Source organism: Choloepus didactylus, chromosome 9 (genome assembly GCF_015220235.1).
Source record: "Choloepus didactylus isolate mChoDid1 chromosome 9, mChoDid1.pri, whole genome shotgun sequence".
In the NCBI taxonomy this organism is placed as follows: Eukaryota; Metazoa; Chordata; class Mammalia; order Pilosa; family Megalonychidae; genus Choloepus; species Choloepus didactylus.
In genome coordinates this window covers 43,973,983-43,979,899 of record NC_051315.1, presented here as the reverse complement: position 1 = coordinate 43,979,899, position 5,917 = coordinate 43,973,983, and the positions used below count along the sequence as shown (strand labels likewise).

At 35.4% G+C, this 5,917-nt stretch overlaps 1 pseudogene; it reads right to left on the bottom strand.

Annotated features, from left to right (window-relative positions):
* Positions 1–4,125: 4,125 nt before the first annotated feature.
* LOC119543676 lies at positions 4,126–4,703 on the bottom strand (annotated as a pseudogene).
* Between the last annotated feature and the right edge of the window lie 1,214 nt (positions 4,704–5,917).

Here is a 5,917-nt window from a genome sequence, read left to right as displayed (position 1 = left end):
TAAAAAATGATAAAAATATAACTGCAAAATTATGGTTCTGAAATCAAGCTATTAGTTAACCCAGACAAAAGCTAGGCTATTTTATTTTTCTTATTGAGATAAAAACAATGTAGGCAGAAAGCCTAAAGTTTTAGACTTTCTGTCTTCTTGCAGGAACTGACAACAGATATTCTGAAATGGCATGTAAGTTATTTGCCCAAATTGTTGGTATAAATGAAGTCTCTCAGAATGAGTTTCCTGAAATATTTATCTTTTTGAATAGTTCAGAAATGCAGGTTTTAAAGGGGAGGATGTTCCTTTTTCTAGATTTAAGGTGTTCTGCTACCTCTATTCTGGATATGGAAGTTTTCATCCATGAACTGCCCCTGGATGATGTTTGTTGTCTAGGAATAAATTTCTGGATGTCAATTCTCCAGGCTTCTAAGTGGTTTTATATTATTGTGGATTGAGAACTTTCATACCTGTATAACCTCTTATGCTTTCTCCTGTGCAATAGAGTTATAATAAAAATACAAGTGTGGGAGACAGGATGACTTCTTAAAAGAACAAAATTTTGGAGCTAGACTATTTGGAGGTTGAATTTACCACTTTTTATATGTGTTAATTTAGCGAAGTTACTTAACTATTCTGAGCTTTGGGTTTTTCATCATGAAATGCAGATAAAAATATCCACCCATAAGAGTTGATGTAGAGATTAGAGAGAATACATGTAAAGCATTTAAGACAGTGTCAGTTTCGTAGCATGTAAAATAAATGTGGGCTACTATATTTATTATTAAGATATAAATAGAAGACAGTCATCATGTTTGGAAGGAAGGAATGTGAATTATTTGTTGATTATTTGCTCAAACTTGAGAGTTAATAGATTCAGTTATGTTGGGGACTTCTGGATTCTTGGCTCCAAATATTCTTCATTCATTTTCTAGTTATTCACTCAATAGGCACCTGTTAAGTGCCCACTATGTTTCAGGCACTGTTTTTAAACCCTGTATGCAAATATGAATAGATCAGAGTTCAGTTCAACTCTCTCTGTGCTCTGTGTTCCAAGTTCAGTGGAGGTACATACATGGTACAGTTAGAGTCCAAAAAGCAAATATTGAAATCCTCTTAGAAAAGTAAGGGAAAGTTTCTAATCAGAAGTGAGAGTTGAGCTGAATCTTAAAAGATGAGTAGCAGTTTGTCCTGTAGCTAAAGTTGAGAAGGATATTCCTGAAAAAGAATCCAGCATATTCAAAGGCAGGAAGTTGAAAAAAAGCATAGAATGTGAGGGGGACTGCATGTGGCTGAGTACAATTGTTATCACATGGTGAGTGGAGTAGAAAATGAGGCTTAAAAGTAGATATGGACCTTGATACCATTCCATGGAGATTGAAGTGACCTTGGATGATGTTAAGCAGGACTCAGATACCAGATCTGCATTTCACAAAGATTGACTGGCATCAGTGTTGAGGATGAATCTGGTAGATTCGGAGTAGATGCAGGGGGACCAGTGGGTGCTTTCATTCATAAAATCTATTCCTGGCAATTTAGTAACACAATGATTGTTAATCCAGCCTAAGTAACTTGTATGCATATCAGTGTAAATAATTGCCCATCAATGGCAATGGTCACTGTTGCTTCAAAAATGTTATTTTTTTTTTAAAAAATTCCATCTACCCCCAAAGTCTTTTGTTCTGCATAGCAAAAATAAATTTGTTAGGTGATTTGAAGAGTCAGATATAGTTGTGATTTTGTGTGTATTTAAGTTTTTCTCACCAAACATTTTTTTTTCTATTTATGAACTATATAATATACACAAGAAAGTATATCATATATGCAATATATACATTTTAAAATAATGAAACAAACATCCATGTGCCAAAACCCTGTTCAAGAAGTAAAAGTTTACCAATGCCTTTGAAATTCCCTTGTGCGCCTTCCTCTCTCACATTCTTTCCAACCCCAGTCCTCTCTCCATAGTACCACTGTACTGTATTTTGTATTTCTCTTCCTTTACTTTCCATATGAGCTCTGATATTCTTGTAATTTCTTTGTTTAATCTCTCCCCCACCCCCGCCAACAAAGACAGGATTAAGATTTCTAATGTCTACCCTATATCTGATTGACATGCATGAGAATGTTCCCCAGTTGGTGTAATAGCACAGAGTTGGTGAGGTGAAAGCACATTTCATGTTAGCACAGACTTTCAAAAATACTTGGAGCACTGGAATGCACATATGTTATCTTTGAAATGCTGCCAAATTGTAAGTGAATGTAAAAAAAAATGTGTAAACTACTATATAGAATGGAATATTGTCATTAGTATCATAATTTTTTGTCAGTCATTCATATTTTCTTTGAAACAATTTTGACCATATTTCTATTCCAAGATTGTAAACACAAGTTTTGAGGTCAATAGTAACTATTTTGGAATGTCTTCTTTGAAAGAACTTGTTACATAAAATTGTTCCTATGAAGCCCTTTAAATAGTGCCTAGCATAGAATCAGTACTCAACAAATGCCAGCTTAAAATGTTGTGGTTGCTGTTAATGTGATGGTTGTTGTTGTTGTTATTATTATTATTATTATTATTATTATTATTATTGCCACTTCAGTTCCTACAGTGTTATCCTACTATTCTGTTGAAAGAAATCCAGTGGCAGGAGATGTTACTGTATAATTTAGGGAAATCTTGCTATATTCATAGTAAAGCTCTTCATTCAAAATTTTGATCATTTGCATTTAGTTGGGAATTTTGTGGCCCTAAAATTAAATTTCTATGCAACCTTCTTCTTTTTCCATTTTCATCAATAGCCTTCCTTATTAGATTGTGTTTTAATGTTATTTACATGAAAGGAACTCAGAGCAGACATTACTACAGTTCATCAATATTTCTTTTCTTCCTGAGCCTTCTCTACTAGCCTTGGCATAGATTTAGGTGGGACCATGTGATTAATCCTGGCGAAAGAAATGTATCAGTTCTGGGTGGAGGCAATTAAAAGCTCCTGTATTATTCTCCAGTCTCTGTTCCTTCAATAGTAATCATGGAAATATTTTGTTGAGAGGGTGGAGCAGCAAGATTGAAACAGCTTAGGTCATTGAGTTGCCACAGAGGGGACAGTTGCCCAGGAGGGTGACCTGACCTATAGCAAACTTTGCTTGAAATAAATGATATGGGTTAAGCCACTGAGATTTTGAGGTTGTTTGTTACCCAGTCTATCTTGACTAATGCAGAGAACTACTTTATTTTTCATGCCCAACTAATACTGGCATTCTTGCCTTAAAGAAAAAGAGCACATTACTCATTTTAATGTACTAGCACTGTGCTTGTACTTAAAGGATGAAAACTTGGGAGATAAATATTTATTGCTGTTGGAGTTCACTTGTTTATATTCTGTATTCTAAATGGTTGTTCTGGATATTTAAGTACATATAACAAAAAAGACCCCAGCATTTTAACACTTTAACATGTAATACTGATCATCACATAACAATTTCCTTCAGGGATTAATTTTGACTCTAAATAATCCCTTGACATCACCAATAAAATCATCTAGATGATGACAATCTTGTTGTTAGTGATAAAAATGGGACCTCATTATATATCTAACATCAAAATGACCAGGTCCATTTGTGAATGGGAGATTGTTGTAGGTGGAAAATTCTTTATCTGGGAATGAATGAGACACAACAAATGCTGATTGGACAGTATTGGGGTCAGGCAACTTAGACTAAGTTCCTGGAGTAACAAACAATCTCAAAACGAATGGCTTACAACTGGTTTATCACTTGCTTTATTGGATTCAGTTTGGGTTGGCTATGGCTCTACTCCGAGTCATCTTCATTTTGGGATCCAGACTAACAGAGGAACTGCTCCTGGGACATTGTCAGTCTTGAGGCAGGGAGAAAATGAAAGTTAGAATCACTTGACAATTCTTTAACCCCTGCTTTAACCCCTCTTTTCTCTCATTTCACCGGGCAGAGAAAGTTATATGGCCAAATCTTATGTCATTGGGGCAGGTTTAGATAATTCTCTGACAGGAGAGTGCAGCATATATATATATGGCTCATAATAGAACCTGTTTAATGAATTAGTAACAGAGAAAGTCAGTCGAAGGAAGGCAGAGAAACTTTTTCTTGTAAGGACTAGAACCAAGGGGCTCTGTAATCATCTGGTGTCTGTTCAATGTTGTACCCTTGGTTAGAAATGTACATGATAGGGACTCTAGGGATCTTTCGGATTCCTCATTTATGGTCCCGGTCAACTGTGGCCACAGTATAACACTTGTGCTGCGTTACTCTCTGTACTGAAGAGTCATCTGCATAGATTCCTTCGTGTGTGGTAATTGTTCAAATCTTGGATCCTTGGTGATCCTTAGAGCCACTTGATACTTCTGTCCCAATCTCTCAGTTTCAGCCATTACAAAGTGAGTTAAACAAGGGATACGCTTGGCATACAAACAGTCCATCAATGTCTGCACTAAAACCAGTTTGGCTTTAATGGAGAAGTTGATAAAGTTGGTATCAACCAGGATGTGGTAAGATAGGCCCAGCTGTGTGTTATATTGGAAGAATAAGCAGAAAAGGTATTGGGGCATTTCCTTGAGTACGCTGGGATCTTTCTTTTTTGGTTTTGATCTATCCTTTTCTTGAAGCCTCTGGTCTCTGAGACTAAGCATTCACTTTATGGTCACATACGTCCTTGCTATCTTCTGCTTCCCCATGTTCATGCCACCCTCAGTCTTATTTTTCACAACAAATATTTTGAATTGTAATACAAACTAGCTCTGGTTAAGCAGGAGCTTGAAGAGGCTAAGGGCAGCATCAGAAAAGCAAATGTATTGGCATTTCCAAGAGCACATGATCAGTGTCAGCAATGTTTGTAGCAAATTGGACAGTTGAGAAGCAATGATGAACATCAAATCAATGATGAAAAGCAAATCAGGAGTCTGTTTGAGAGCATAATCTCTATTTGACACTGAAATCAGAAAGTAGGAAGTTCATAGGGGTAGGACTGAAAAAATTAAGGCACCAAGTTTACATTGACAGGATCAGGACCAAAAATTCTGACATAGATTTCTATCTCATACTGAGAAATTAAAACAATAAAAAAAAAAACTTCTTATTTTAAAAATTCCAAACATATTCAAAATGGAGAGAATAACAACAAACTCCTCATATACCTGTCAGCCATATTCAATAATTATTAAAGTATTGCAAATTTTGTTTCATCTATATCACCCCACGCTCTGTCTCCTGGTTTATTTTGAAGGAAGCTCTGGATACAATTGCATTCATCAGCAAATACTGTAATGTGCATCTCTAAAACATAAGGTAAGGTATATTTTAAACATGCAATGCCATTGTCATATCTAAAAATTAAAAATAATTCCTTAGTATCATCAAATATTGAGTTGGAATTCAAATTTCTCAATTACCTTAATTTTTATAGCTTACTTGAATCAAGATCCAAGTCAGGTATATTTTTGCAAATAGTAGATATGTCTTTAGGATTTCTTAAAACTGTAAGTTCCTCATCCCTTTTTTTTTTATTTTCCTTTGTAATTTTGATGTTATTGTTGTCACTGGATGAACTTTAACTTCAGAAAGTTTAGTCCTGCCGGTACCAATCGATGGTAATTTTAGCTGAAGACCTAAAGGAGGAAGCAAGTGGGAACAACTAAGCTGACTGAGGAGTTTAGGGATAGTCTTCAGAAGGTTTCTGATTTAAATGGAAAAGTGAGACTCATGGGTTTGGCCTCTGTTTGTGATGTGCAGAAGAAAATGTGCCTTTGCATTTGACTCTCAAAGCATTTCATTGCTCTCATTTACAAAATCGTGATCAGATTATGTTGGATAATTTACCAAACAGAATATTGTCACTGATATTGTTGTAGACTGTATTTTCAAAAATGGCCACAACAACGTGTTCTGTTCT